Below are 15,389 nucleotides of genomic sequence, written 5' to 3' on the forward strand. Positions count from 1 at the left end.
TCGAGGCAATCCCAGGCACAAATACAGGCTAGGCAGTGACTGGCTGGAGGATAGCCCTGAGGAGAGAGACTTGGGGGTGCTGGTGGACAAAAAGCTCAACATGAGCTCTCAGTGTGCACTTGCAGCCCGCAAAGCCAATCAGATCCTGGGCTGCATCAGGAGAAGTGTGGCTAGCAGGTCGAGGGAGGTGATCCTCCCCCTCTACTCAGCCCTGGTGAGACCCCACCTGGAGTACTGTGTCCAGTTCTGGAGCCCCTATTACAAGAGGGATGTGGAGGTGCTGGAACGTGTCCAGAGAAGGGCCACGAGGATGATCAGAGGGCTGGAGCACCTCTCCTATGAGGACAGACTGAAGGAGTTGGGGCTGTTCAGTCTGCAGAAGAGAAGGCTCCGAGGAGACCTAATTGTCGCCTTCCAGTATCTGAAGGGGGCCTACAGGAAGGCAGGGGAAGGACTTCTCAGGATCTCAGGTAGTGATAGGACTAGGGGGAATGGAATGAAGCTAGAGGTGGGGAGATTCAGGCTGGATGTGAGGAGGAGGTTCTTCACCATGAGAGTGGTGAAACCCTGGAATGGGTTGTCCAGGGAGGTGGTCGAGGCCCCGTCCCTGGGGGTGTTTAAGAGCAGGCTGGATGAGGCTCTGTCCAGCCTGATCTAGTGTGGGGTGTCCCTGCCCATGGCAGGGGGGTTGGAACTAGATGATCCTTGTGGTCCCTTCCAACCCTGAATGAAACTATGAAACTATGAAACTATGAAATGAGTCTCATTTTTTCTAAGACAAACCTTCATTAGTAGGTTTGTTGAAACAGTACAAACTGTCCTGTGCTGGCTGCACAATTGGTGGCTGTGAGGGTTTGGTTGCAGCTGCCAGTCCATTATGATAGGTGCTCGGATGTCATCAGCACAACATGTCTGCTTTGATTTGCACTGAGAAAACATGCTTTTTAAAGAGTCACATTACTGATTTGTGAAAAGTGGGAACAGATTCATAGAACCAGGGGTACTAGGTGCAAAACTGTCTCTGATTTAGTTCTTTAATTGCTTTCTGCAGAGTTTTATTTCTGCTTGCGGGACGCTTTTATTCAAATGTAGTAGGTTTCTGGAAATCAGTGTTTGTAATGGAAATTGTGAACTGACTTCAACATTAGTCTTGCTGACTGCTGAAAAAGATGCACCTTAAGAAATTCTGTGACAAATGTCTCTCTACAGTGAAACACACACCAAAAAAGCAAACACATGTATGAATAATTATTTATAAGCCTGATATGGGATCAGAACACCAACAAACTTGAAGAGGAAAGCTTGAAACTCTCCTGTGCCAGACCCTGGCTGATACTGATTTTGTGGTCAGGACTTCTCTGTGTGTAAGGGCGATGGGCAGTGGGGTGAGGCCGCCCCTGTGCAGTGGGGCAGGCAGCTCCAGCCCCCCTGCTGCAGGGCTAGGGAGCGAGATGGTGTGCGTGAGGCGGTACAGCGTGGCGCCCAGAGGAGACGGGAGCAGGCAGCCACCCTTGCTGTCGCCACCTTCCCAGGAGCCGTGCCCACACGGCCTGCTCTCGGAGGAGTCCACAACCTCCCAAGGGGCCAGGGCACCCCGGCCTCCTCCCGCTGCCGCTAGCAACGGCCCGTCACACCGGAGTCTGTAAACCCGGATGAGGGCCACTAGATGGCGCCGGCGGGCGGTCGCCCTGTCGCCTCAGGGAGCCTTCGCTTGGGCGGGAGCTGGGAGCGTCTGTGGTAGCTCGGGGCTGCGTTGCGGACTTCGGAAGCACCTGAAACTCCGCTTTTGAACCGCCCGTCTTAAACACAGAGTGCTGCCTGTGGTTTCCAGTCTGGGATTCTGGATTCAGGTTCCATTTTTAATGCTTTTTTGCCTTACATCGCTAAGCAAAGTTTCTTTTGATGGGATTGACAATGTAAGTGCCTCAGATCATTCTAGGAGTACTGAGAAGTACTCGATCACAGCTCTAAAATAAGACTTTGTGTTGTTTGTCCTTACACAAGCACACGGTTGTATCAACATGCCCAGGGAGGTTTTTTGAAGTAACTTGAATTTGTCTGGTGCTAGTACATGGGAACAAAATGTTCCTGTGGAGAAAAAGAGTTTCTACCTTGTTCACTTTTAATTCTTGAACAGGCTTGAGTGAGAGTTGAGGGAGCTAGGTATGGAAGGTCAAGTTCTTCCCTCAGTCCCCCCTTCTGTCCCTCCCCCTCCCCCCCCCCCCCCTTCCCCAGTCCCAAGGGGAAAAATAAAATAAATAAAAAAGGAAGATACTGTTTTTCATGAGAAAGAGAAAAAACTCTGAGTGGACAGTTTGAACAGGCAGTTTGGCTTGACAGTCTGAATAGGTGGCTTGGCCTTGGCAGGAAATGCATGGGGAAACTGGCTGAATTCAGTCTCTACCAGTGACACTGCACCCAAGGGTCTTTGTCTTTAGGCTCTTCGTTAACGTATGTGGCCTACTCTTAATCTTTATGAGGGATCTTGCTACTGAGGGACTCACAGAAGAGTGGCATTGAGTTTGATAGGGGGAAAGATTAACCTTTCTGTATAAAATAAGAAATTTAAACTGTCTGTAAAATTCAGTTTGTAAAATTTCTTATCTTGCAAACTGTTTGAGCTTGGCTAGCATACCACAGTAACCACATTAGATAGCTCTAGGTGGCTATTGAAGAAAAAGAGGAAGATACCAGGAGAAAAACTTGTGTCTGCGTCGCAAGAAACGGCAGAAAACAAGAAAAGAGCATGTGCCAGCCCATCAGGTCAAAAGACCAAAAGTGAGGGAGACTCGGGACCTGCCTCCCAACGACCACCGAGTACAACCCCCAGAGAGCTCACACAGGCTCACTAATGCGCTTTGTGGTATTAAAATGACTTTGAGGAATTCATAGAATATGCAACAGATTTCTAGGAAGTCATTTTACTAAACACTCCCACTTCCTCTTTTTTTGGAAACAAAATGAGCTTGTAAAATTCTGCCTGGCATGCAGGGCTTTAGGAGAGATCCTACCAGCACTGTAATAAAGCATATAAACTCCGTAACTTTCTGCAGATCAAGTTTATGAAGTTAATACATGTGAAGTAAAACCACCTTCAGAGCTAGATGATAGGAGTGGGGAGGGAGATATGAAGAATTGTATTGTGAATCCCCATCCCTCAAGGTGATGCTAAAGATGTGATGCTAAAGGATATGGTTTGGCACTGGACTTGGTATTAGATAATGATTGGAGTTGGTGATCACAGGTCTTTTCCAAAAAAATTCTATGATGTGAAGTATCTATTCCAACTTAACATTTGAAACGAGCTGTTGGAATTTCAGTGGTGCTGAAGTTGACCATCTGTTACTTTTCTAATTCTAGCTTGTGTTCAAATAAATCTGGCTCATTTTCATGAAAGTATGTTCTAAGATTTACATGTTCTGTCACTGCATGATTCTCCTGATTTTATTCATAGATTGCGTGGGTATGTGGGGATGGGGTCTTGGAACTGAAAAAGTTTCAGAGGTCTGTTCTTACCCTTCTCTTTTTCAAAATTTAAGAAATCATTCCAAGTAGCATGGCTTTCTGTTCTGCTTTCTATTCTGAAAGGGAAATGTGAGGAGGATCAGTCATGGTAATCTCTGCTTGATTCTCTGTAGTTTTTGCTGATTTTGGCTAGCAGAAAGAGTATTCTTCTATCATAAACAGACTGCTCTAAATAAAAGGATATTCTCAGGATTTTCTCTCTTTTTAAGATGTTGTTGCTGTTAGGAAAGTATGAACTTTATTCTAAAATGTGATGCTTGGGAAGGTTAACATTCCAGAGGAATAACAATATGGATGAATAGTCAAGGGTTGAATATATTTTAGGTTACTGTAATAATTTTCTGTATTTCTGGGAGATTTGCTTATACCATCTTTAAGCTGTTTTTTCTGTTGCTGTATCAAACCAGACAAGGGCTTATGTTCTAGTAGCTGCAGTGACGTTTCACACAAAGGTTAGGGATGTTTGCATCTGATGCCTTCCCTGGTGTGTTATGCCCCATCCTTTGGCATCTAGCTTCAGGTGACTTCTGTCCCTGTTTTTTGGATCACCTCTCTTAGTGTAACTGAAGTCTATCATAATATTACTTAACACTTTACCAGAGTGATAGCTACCTGAAATGCTGCAGGAAGGACATGCTTTTACTCTTTTCTAGGCAGAACGCCTAATCCTGTTTCTAGTCACACAGTTAACATACTTTGGTCTGCCTGAAACCAGAATTGCAGCTATAAGAGAGCCAGAAAAGCATCTGTGTTAACTGTTGTACTATTAAACACTAGGTACATTATGTGTGAATGCTATTAATAGTTAAAAAGCAATTTAATAGTAAGATTTGTTGTACAATGAAGCAAAACAAATATATTTTTCTTCTTCCCCTTCACAGAACCAAAGCTGTCTGTCTGGAGGCTTACAAAATGAGCTGGTATTAGGGGGCTCCTTGACAAAAAAATTAAATGTGGGACAACTAGTAGAGTTTATTTAAACTGGGGAAATCATATTGCCTGTTTCCAAGCACATTGAGCTGTAATACTTATGCCATAAAAGAGCACTGAAATCAGTGCTCTGAAATCCCTTGACTGTTGCAGACCTATGTGGTGCATGTACGTCATGAGTGCATTTCTTGTTTTGCTGTAAACCCATAGCAAATGCAAGCAGCACAAATACTTGTAACCAGCAGAAGGTTTACAGTATCAGGCTACCATACAGAGAGGCAAACAATTCAGTACTATTTATATTCCTTTTCATTTGTGACTTTTCAGGTGTTTTGCATCATTTAAGTCCAAGTATTGCCAGATGTTGAATATTTTCAACTACCAATGAAGTTGCTAGAGTGTGAGATCATTTACAGCATTATGAGATGCTGAGCTCATAAGTTCAGCCCTATTCAAACTCTTAGAGGAAATTTTACTGAAATACAATTGTTACTTTAGTCCTCATTTTTTGTACTTGTTAATAAAGGCTACTACTTAAGCAGAGAAAATCTGTACAGGTAAGTATTAGGTAAAGGAGAATGGTTATAAAAGAGCACTTATTGTTAGAATTGTCTTGGACATGAGTAGTTTGGATTAGCATAGTCCTGTTGTGATTAATGGCTTTATCAAAACTCAGAAAAATTACAGAACTTGCACAAAGGAATGCAATATCCGCTGCTCCCACAGAACTTAATAACAAGGCAAAGCATAAAACAGTGTTTGATGACATTAATAAAATCTATCATGGGATGCAGAACAGTACTTGCAACTGCATCAGTCCTTGAGGAAAAAGCAGATAAGGCAACTGTGGCGATAAAATAGATAATACAGAAAAGAAAAATTAACATATCTTGGGGGAACTTTTTAGCAGGAGGTGAAGCAAAGCTTTTCTTCATGAGGGGAAACTGGAGTTGCCAAACAGCATGGAGAATGTCATGGTTAGAAATCTTCACTCTTAAAACAAGAATTCTTAAATAGACTTTTCTACATGTACCTGCATGTTTTCCATAACCAATGCTAACTATTCAAATAGCAGTTTCAACTGCAACTGTGTTTTACCTTTGTCAGCTAACGACACCTTATACAGAATGCACATGCTATTTTGCTCATCTATTTCAGATAATAATATCCTATAGTAATGAAAATGTGGTTAACATTCAGGTCCTTTGTTCTTAGTTTTAGCTAAATCATAGCATAAACCTTACATTTTCAGAACTGAGTCTTACTCTTGTCTTGCCTAAATAGCTGTCTTGTTTTGGCTTTCCTGGGGCACTGAAATCTCCGAGTTTTGTGGTCTTCTTGTTCTGCATTGACTTCATCCTCTTAAAAGATGGATTTTCTGGTATGATTACATGATTCACATACCTGTGAAATAGATGACAAGAGGCATACTGATAAAGCAAGTCATGACGCATGAGTGTCAAACATTGTATCTAAGAACAGCCCAACATCTCTAGGAGTCTGTTTTGGGGATACTGCTGCTACACTTACCAGATGAGTTGTGCCCACACTTGAAGAGAAAGAAGCCCATGTTGCTGCTAGCATCCAATTAATATATGGCATTGAACTAGAAGTACACTGTTCAGTCACATGAAATCTGGTGCCAAATAGAGAGGCAGAGACTGTAGGAAGGGTCCAGTGGTTGTCTTGCAAAGGTAGACGGTGCAAAGTTGAGAGAAGGAAAGTCTGCAGTATGCTGGATGTCTGATTTTTTTTTTTTTTTAACTCCTAATGCTGGTACATAATACTGAGCATAAAAAATTCCAGGATTCCCTATGAGAGGTTCCTGCTGTTGACCAAGTTCTTAGTAACCTGGCCACCATGTGTAAGGGCTGCTACTGCGGGTCACCACACATGTAGTGTCCTTGTCTTGAAAAACGGAATCCACTCGCCTCAGTTTGGCTAATAGTACAGATACAGTCAAGCCCTCAACTTGTTCAGGAAGTGAATATTTTTGAGCCCAAATATTCTTGCAAGAGTGCAGTCTCAGTCTCATGGCTTTGGGCATCCATGTGATAATCTTGATTGTGTTCAAAGGAGGGGCAGAGGCTGATTTCCAGTGATTCTTCTGTCAGCAAATTGGTGATATGCTGTCCTTCCTAATACTGTAAACTGGCACTTAAACATCTAGCTCTTATCTTATTAATAGGGGATATTTTCATTCCTTTAACTGAATGACTTAAAATAATAGAGAGCTCACTAGGCACATGGCCAAAGCCCTGAGCTAGAAAAATCAAATAATTTATGGATTTTTCTCCTTACTCAGTCTACTTGAACCACCTACTGATCCAAAGCCTGGAGGTCACAGGTTGTCATAAAGCTGAACGTGAGGTTATTTGAAATGAATCTCATCAAGTTGGCTCAGATGTGTATAAAACTGGTATATTTCCTTACCCCAGCTAAGCTCATCTTTCTGGAGGGCTTTCTAAGCCTGTGGGCTTCTTTTGTCAGCCTGAACCATCCATTTGCAGAGGACCTGCAGAAGGATTACACAATGAGTTGTATTTTAAATGAGAAGCCTCACAACTAATTGACAAGTCAAGCATGCTCTATCAGGATGCAGGCTACATTTGTTATTAGCTTCTTGAAATTTCTGCGACAGAAAAAAAACACCAAATGCTTCTAAGATCCTGAAGAATGCACATTAGCTGCCTGTGATAGAATCCATTTCACTCTGTGGAAGAGCATCTGTCTGATAGTTGTTGTGTTCCTCTGAGGCAGTCATGTACTTCCATTACTATGGCTTAAAGAGATCTCTGCAACCAGAAGTTGGGTTCCAGCTGGAGTAGTGAATGATACAAAGGTTGCTTCAACTCTTAGACTATTACCATTAGCACAAGAAGGAGCAGAGTATGGCAGCTGTGGGCTGACCTGAAAATGAAATGCATGGATGTTCTCACTTGATTTGCTTACTCTGCTGTAAGTGTGGGTTTAATATTTTTTTTTTTTTTCAGTATGGCACCATTCTTAGGCTCTGCTAAATATAATGCATCTGTCCATCAACATAATTCTAGTTCATTCTCTTTCAGTTCTCCTGATTTTTTTTTCAGGAGGCTATTTAAAAAAAATAAATAATTGAAAGGAGAATGCACCTGCTAAGTGAAGACAGATTATTCAAATGTCAGGAGAGGATCAGCTCCATATGTACTGTAATAAAAGCTAAGAGACTTACATAATAATTGAAATACAGTTTACTAGGGAGGAAGTGTCAGTGAAACTGAGGAACCTTCCTTGTGTGATGGCCCTGGATGAAGAAATGGTATATCAAAGTGCTCCAATTACCTCTTGAAGAGTGTAATCTGTGTCAGTGGGATCATGAACACATTATGTACTGTCTTTCTCACCATCTGCCCAACAATCAGTTGAACTTAATCTGCAAGTGGTAGAAAAGCAGCCTTTAGTAACTTCAGAACATAAGATTTTTCACATATAAAATTTACCGAAGAAAACGTCTGTTAACGAAAGGGTGATAAGTCTAGCACTAAAGTGATAATGGAGAAATTCTTTGTGTTCTGTCTTCATTTTTATATAAAACCATCAATGAAACGCTGTCATCTTGCTTGTCAATGTGTAATTGTCTTTTAATTATTGCCTGCTAAGTAATAACTTTCTCCACATTTAATTGTTTCAAAGACAAAATCTTTCCATCTTTTCATAGGTTTTCCTGGCCTGGAGGAAGTGAAACCATTTCACTGTGGTGTACTGTGTTTACAGTGAATTCATTGCGTGTTGCCTGCTGATGATTTGGTGATGACTGAAGTATGCATGATGTATAATACATAGGTATAATGTATAATATCTAGGTATTCCATGACGTATAATAGTTAAGTATTCCAAATGATTAATTTGGAGTGGGAGGGAAGGATAAGGGAGAAGCCCATGTTGGTTTTAGAATTGTCAGCTACAGCTATCTTGTGAAGAGTTAAGCTTGCCTGAAATTTACGTAAAGCAGCAGCACAACACTGCAGTGATGGTTCTTGGGGATAGAAATCTTTTGGAAGCAGGGACACCTTCTGTCTCTTGCCTTTCTAGAGACGGGTGATGTAGTATCTTCTTTATGAGGAAAACCAGCTGTATGCAATGGTCTGGCCTCTGAACGCTAGTAGGGAATAACTAAAAGCACTAGCATGAGAGATATGTTGATAGGGCAACATTTAAAGATTTGATTCATCAAGCATTTGAAGTCAGATGAGGCATCTGTTCTTCTCCCAAGATGCTGGCCTCCTTGCACAAAACTCCCAGTGTGCTGCCATAGTTCTGCAATTGAGCAGATGTATAACACAGGTCTGCACTCAGCAGAGCATAACGTGGTAACGGCAAGCAGATGGGGACTGATGGTAAATGCAGTCATCAGCCTAAGTGGTGAGCACACAATTCTGCTTTACAAGTGTCCTGTGTTACCTGTAATTTCCTGTGTTACCTGTAGTTTATTTATATGGTTAATGCCATCCTCAGCTTAACAATTTCGTTTTGTTTACTTTAGTGTCTCAAAAGAATTATAGTATGTAAAAGGGTAAGAGACTCATGGTTTCCATCTGTAACACTGTAGACTTCATCTGAAAGTGTTCCTGGTATTTCTGAGCAATCTGAGATTTAACAATTTTGCAGTTCTCAAACTGTCAGGCACTCCTATTAGTCTGAAACAAAAAGACTTTCCAGCTGCAACTAGAAGAGAAAAAGCAGCAATGTTTACAACCAGTATACATGGATTTCATGTTTACATGTGGGCAGTGGCAATCGCCCTCTGGGAAAGATAGTGATATAATATGAAGACTTCTCCTGTAAACAGTGAGGTACAAATATGTAACCTTAGATTCCTGAACAGTACTTATTTCAGCTTAGTGATTGCAGAGTCCATTTATTCATACTTGAGCTGTCAGCTAAATGTTTGGAAATTTTTTTCTTTAATAGATGCAATTACATTTACTGTCCATTAAGCTTCTTTATGAACGAACTCTGCTTCACTTAGAAAGCTGTGTAAATATACACCCTCTAATTTAAAGTCTTGCCAAAAGTTTCATGTTCCAACCCAGCCAGATTCAACCAGTTAATGAAATTATTGGTCTCTGATGCAGATTCCTTGTGTTAGCCTACTAGAAAGGAAGCAATCTAGTGAAATGCTCAGCAAAGCCCAATGGCACTGATGCATGAATTAGTGGTATTAAGCCTCCTTTAGCCTCAATCTGTATTTTCCTTTAGCTTTGTTAAATATCTAGCTATCAGGAGGGAAAAAATGCAGCTTTTGGCAATGGCATCTAGCAAAACTTCAATAGAGGTTCTAGATTTCTACTGCCAGTAACACGAGTTAGAAGGGACCATTTCATAGCAACTTCAGTGTTTCATATATTTAATGACTGAAAGTAGATAATTGCACTTGTAGAGTTTGCAAGGTCTTCCTTTTGTCCTTTTTTTTCCCTCTTTAATTTGTCTTCACTTAGCATAGTAATTGCTATTAGGGTTACCATGATGTTAATTAAAAAAAAAAAAAAAAGAAGTAAAAATTCAATTTTAAAAATCTATTTATTCTTTAGTTAAAATGCCTTTTCCCATTGAAAAGGAAATTTTTATGTAGAAAAGCTTGAGGAGAAAAAAACACCTCAGACCTAGTTTTTAGGCAAAGGCTTTAAAATCAGATTTGAGACTAATGCTTTTCTTCTTTTCTTGGAATTGTCCTAGGGGAGAAATTAATATTTCTTAATGATCTATTAATTGTATTTGTGCCGCATGTTGGCTAAAGTTAATGGCTTTAAAGGAATAATGTAGTTCTTTAAGCCAGGTTTTGGTCTCATCCTCTTAAAAACAAAACTATTTGAATTAATTAGTGTATTACTTGCACTAAACATGAATTAGTTTGAAATGTTTTCTGCTTCCTATTGTTCATAATAGTAATGTTCTCTAGCTGTGGATCACCAAAGTGATATTTTGTCTCACTCTGACAGTGCTAATGATAAAATGTTGGTCCATTAGCCAAAATGTAAGCAATTTCATTGCATATATTCACACATCAGATGAGAAAGAGGATTCTTTCTTGCTGATGGAGTAATGGGTTTTGCCTCACTTAAATGAAACAAAAATAACGAAGCAGTGTTGGCATTGTAGAGATATTTCTGGGTTCTTTGACGGGGCATGGAGAACTGGAAAACAACTTTAATGAAGTCGGCTTGTGGCACTTCACTTTTACTCCTCCTTTTGTGTTTGTCACAGCTATTAAGTGGTTTTCCTTTAAGGAAAATAACAAAAACCAACAAGGAAACAAGGGGAAGGGGAGAAGAAAAAAAGAAAGAAGAAGGAGTCCTGAATGACTGGCTTACTTTTCCAGTTTTCTCTGGGGCTTTGCCCTTTATTTTGCCCTTTATATTGCCCTTGAAGATTTAAACACGGTTAAATTGTAAGTGTTCAAACAAGACCTTGCAATTGAACTTTTGAGATGGTAGAGGAATGACAGGATGATGTTGGTTTGATTTTTCTTGGAAAATGAAACAAATCTCAGTTGGTAGCACCATAGGTGAAGTCTTGCCTTGTCTCGTGAGTTCTTTTGTTTGCCACAAACTGGCAACAGATACTAACAGATGTCCTAATACCAAACATGAAAGTCACCTTGTTGCTATATGCTGAGTGTTTTAAATGCCATTTGATTATCAGAATGGATCAGAATGCACTTAAAAATGTGAAAGCAGATCTACTGAGAGAAATGGATAATGATGAAATGTGCAAACAGAAGGTCCCGCTGAACAAAACCCCCAGGCTAACTCCCAGATTATGCCTACCTGCTTTTACTCTCATCAAAATGGCAATTAGAATTATTACTGCTTTTAACAGCTAGCAGTGTGTTCTACAGCCTGGCATCACCAAGTTCTGTAGATATTTTGCAGAAATACTATTCGACTGATGAGTCATCTTCAGACCACAGCATTTTGATGAAATAATGCTTGCCATGCAATAGATGAATCTAAGTTAAAACTGGTGGAAAATGCCTGAGCTGGGTGGGGGAGAGGAGAATTATACTGAAACATGGTTGGGTTGTTTTTTTTCCACAACTCTTTTACAGCAGGGCATAAATGAATGTCACCAGAAAATAAAGACCAAATTAGATGCTTCTATTTAGTCCTTCCAGTGGTCCTTCCCTTGAGAGAAAAAACAAAGCAAGCATAGAGTGGTATCTTGGGTCACTGGTGGACAATTAATACTAAATGTAACATTTTTATTGCACCTTGTTTTTTCCCTTTGCTCACAGGTTGAGTTGTTTTCCTATATTTTCTCATAATCCTCCACCTTTTGTCTACCCTTTGCTCTTTACTTTCCACTGCAAGAGTTTAAAATGTTCTTTGTATGGTTTGTTTACCAAGCAAGTCAGTATGTGAATCTTGATTCTGTATCATCTGGTTTCTAAGGTACTTCAATTGAGAAGCCCAGATGCGGGAAGAAGAAGGGCTGTTGCCACTTGGCACAACTTTCTCATGGTATTATTGACCCACCAAGAACTAACATTAATTCTCAAAGTTAAAAACTTTATTTCTGAAGCATTTGCAGTGGAAAATTTCTAACATCCTGGTGAAAGAAGAAGATTGTTGAGGCAGGACTTGTTGGGGAACGTGAGCCTTGAGCCAAATGTCTGTGGCCACGGAGAAGCTGTGTCTGCTGCAGTTTCCACATTTTGCAAATAGGGATCCATGATCCATATTGCATTTCTTTATCAGCACCTAGATAGAAACATCATCCAAGTTGCTTAGCCTTAGTGAATTGTCCTTACCAGGTTTTCTAGTCTGTTTAACAGTTGCTAGTAACTAGAAGGCTGATGGCAAAATTCAACTTTGTCTTGTTTTCTTTATTAGCAGACAGAACATTCTTGGCTTTAAACTGGGAATTGGTTTCTACAACTCCTATACAACTGACTTTGGAATAACTTACAGCTACCTTGCCAGTTGGAAACACAGCCAGCTGGGGCACCTTTTACATTCACTAGGGACTTGTCTAATCGTAAAGCAATAAATTTCATCCTGTAACACCAAATTAGATCTTTTAATGAACAGGACATTAAATACAAGATCTCAGACAGTTAGCTGATGGAGACTCATGTTCTTTTATGGTTTCAACAAGATCTATGCTGATTTATTTCAGCTGAAGATTTTTGCACTTCTTCCTACTGCATAGAAAAAAGCCGTTGTGGTTAGCACTGTTTTATGGTTGAGGTTAACCTGAGTCCCTGCTGTGAAGATGGCATTAAACCAACAGTTCTGACCTATGTTCATTGCTAGTCATATCTAAGCCTCAACACGATTAGATGTTTAAGATCAGTGAAATTTGTGTTTTAGCACAGTGCTGTGTGTAGGTGTCACGCTGCAGTTGCCTGAAGAAATGTCAGCTACAGTGTTCTGTCTGAATATTTTTGGCAAGAAGCCAATAGAATGTAATCCTATACAGGAAATTGTATAACAAAACCAACACCATAAAAGTGGGTACTTGAAAACAGACAACTGAGAGGTGCAAAGGAGGAAGAGGTGGTATAAATTCATAGTATTGCACCTTCCTCTTAAGCCTATGTTATCTTGCAGCTTTTTAAAACTATATAGGTTGCAAACATAAGCAATAGTATCCTTTAAAATGTCTGGATGCCATCTCAGTGGCTGAAAAGTAATTACTTAGATACCTTCCAAGATTTCATAATAGGTGGTCAGGCTGCTGAATTTCAAAATTGCCATTTAATTTCATAAAGCTATGGCAACCTGAGGAACTGAATCAGTGTCTCTTAAGTTGACTGTTTTGAGGTAGCTAAAACAAACAAACAAATAAATAAACAACCCAAACAAAAGCAACAACCAAACAAAACCCACCAAAACCTCCCAAAAAAAAGCAAAAAAGAATTCTTAAAAACCTCTAAAATCCCTTCCAGTTATGGACTGATGCTTTCTGATCTCATCTCCTATTAGTGCTACTGATCTAGTGCATAAATGTATACATCTAAATGTCTTTTTCTCATGTTGTTTCCATAGTAAAGTTATTCTGCAGTTGACTTTATGCATGTGGTGTTTGTTATTTCAGTAACACAAAGGATTCTAATAGACCTTTGAGCTCTCACTTTCTCTTCTAGACCTCAGGAGGCAGTAAGGTTTTCATGGCAGTTCTCTGTAGGGCAGAAGGGAATTTAGAAGAGACTTTTCTAGCATGTATGATGCAAATACTATAATGAACATGAAGATAAACCGAAATGCCTACACAAGAAAATTTGTAATTTGTTTCTTTTGATCTTGTGGTATTGCTAATTGGTGAGGACTTACCTTGTGACTGGACAGACATACTGTGAGCTAGCATTAGCAGAGGTAAATAGAAATTCGTGCCCTTTCTTGTCTTGAGCTCTGTAAACATAAGTGATTTTATAAAACAAAATTCTTTATCCTAATGTGCAGCCTATGTAGGACTGACAAAGGAATAAATAGTTTGATATACTTCTGACATCTGGTATGAATTTGGCAACAAACAAAGCGGTAGCCGTAATCACAATGTGAATCCTGTTTAGTTCTGAACTTGAATAGAAAAGACAATGCAAGGAAGGGTGAAACCACTTGAGCACATTTAAAAAAAAAATTCTCACTTGCAGTCCTTCAGTCAAAAAAGCCTGAGCATTTCTGTAATCCTTTCATGTGACCATCAGAGTAAAAGCTGTGGCTTAGTGAACTGCTGGGTGCCTGTTGCAAAATACATTTTGTAGCTTTTATTTGGCCTAAAGAAGCTGTGGATTCTGTGTATGTGTTGTGCTGATAAAAATTCAAGCTGTAAATTAAGCTGTAAATAATGTTACAACTGGAGCCTAGAATCATATCTGAAGCCAGCTTCTAGACTGGAAATCTTCCAAATTATGGACCACCATTTCATTTCTACCTGTTGTGCCATTAACCTACAGGAGTACAACGAAACAACATTCTTCCTGCTTCAAACAACTCTCAATCACCTCAAGTTGTCATACAGAGTTTTTGCACAGTTATGGCAATATTCCAGATGAATGTTTGCCTCTAACATCCTAATATTTGGGTTTGCTCCAGCTTTTTGTAGTAATACATTCAGTGGCCCAGTGCTTTTCATCTAACCAGAATCTCAGTGCAACTGGTATTCCATATTACAAGTACCAAAGTAGTTTCCTTGGCTATTTCTTTTTGACCAACTTTTAATTCTTTAGGCTCAAAATGATACAGAAAATCTATAAAAGTTAACATTACTTTATGCTTTAAATCTGATTTGATTTGTTAAATCCCTTTGCTGGTGCCCAAAATGGGTTTGGTTGTCTCAGTAACTGAGAATTCACTCACTTGTATGAACCATCCAGAGTCAAGCCTAGGTTTCTCAGGCCTTTCTTCATTTATACAAATAACTCTCACTTATGCCATGTTTTTATTGATAGCAATATCCGATGGGGCAGTGGTCATTGTTTTTATGTAAGATCTCCAAATTCCATTGCAGACTTCAGGAAGCTTTTCCATAGGTAGTTACTTTCTCCATAGACAGTATTCAAAGGCTGCTGTTCCTTTGGTGTATCTGGGCTCTCTGCTGCCTATTGTGCTAGGTATGGTGTCAAATGGAAAAGCTGATTTTTCAGGAAGACAAAGACACTTAATTATTTAGATGTAAATGCTTAATTATTTAGATGTAAATGCTACGATTTTGGTGCTCTAGGTCTGATGCAAATAACAAGTCAGCTCTGTTGAATCTGAAGAGTTCACGTTCATGAACTGTTCAAGTTTCATGCCTGAAACATGAACTTATTTCTGCTTCATTTCTGTGTGTTGAAGCTTGTTCTAAACTGTGTTGAACTTCTTAATGCCTGTCTGTGTCAAACACTGAGATGTTTTGGTTTGTGGCTTCATGAAAGTGTATCAAGAGAAGTATTTGGTTTTTTTTGTTCT

At 39.7% G+C, this 15,389-nt stretch overlaps 1 long non-coding RNA gene across 1 annotated transcript; it reads right to left on the bottom strand.

Annotated features, from left to right (window-relative positions):
• Positions 1-5,639: 5,639 nt before the first annotated feature.
• On the bottom strand, positions 5,640-13,829 carry LOC137446201 (uncharacterized). The gene is made up of 4 exons (XR_010988581.1): positions 13,770-13,829; positions 7,777-7,867; positions 6,889-6,970; positions 5,640-5,859 (listed from the first exon to the last, which is right to left on the bottom strand). It is a non-coding gene; the product is annotated as an uncharacterized lncRNA (long non-coding RNA).
• Positions 13,830-15,389: the final 1,560 nt, after the last annotated feature.

The sequence above is a fragment of the Melanerpes formicivorus genome, unplaced genomic scaffold (genome assembly GCF_026170545.1).
Source record: "Melanerpes formicivorus ecotype bairdi unplaced genomic scaffold, bMelFor1.0.p_v2 SCAF_16, whole genome shotgun sequence".
Lineage (NCBI taxonomy): Eukaryota > Metazoa > Chordata > Aves > Piciformes > Picidae > Melanerpes > Melanerpes formicivorus.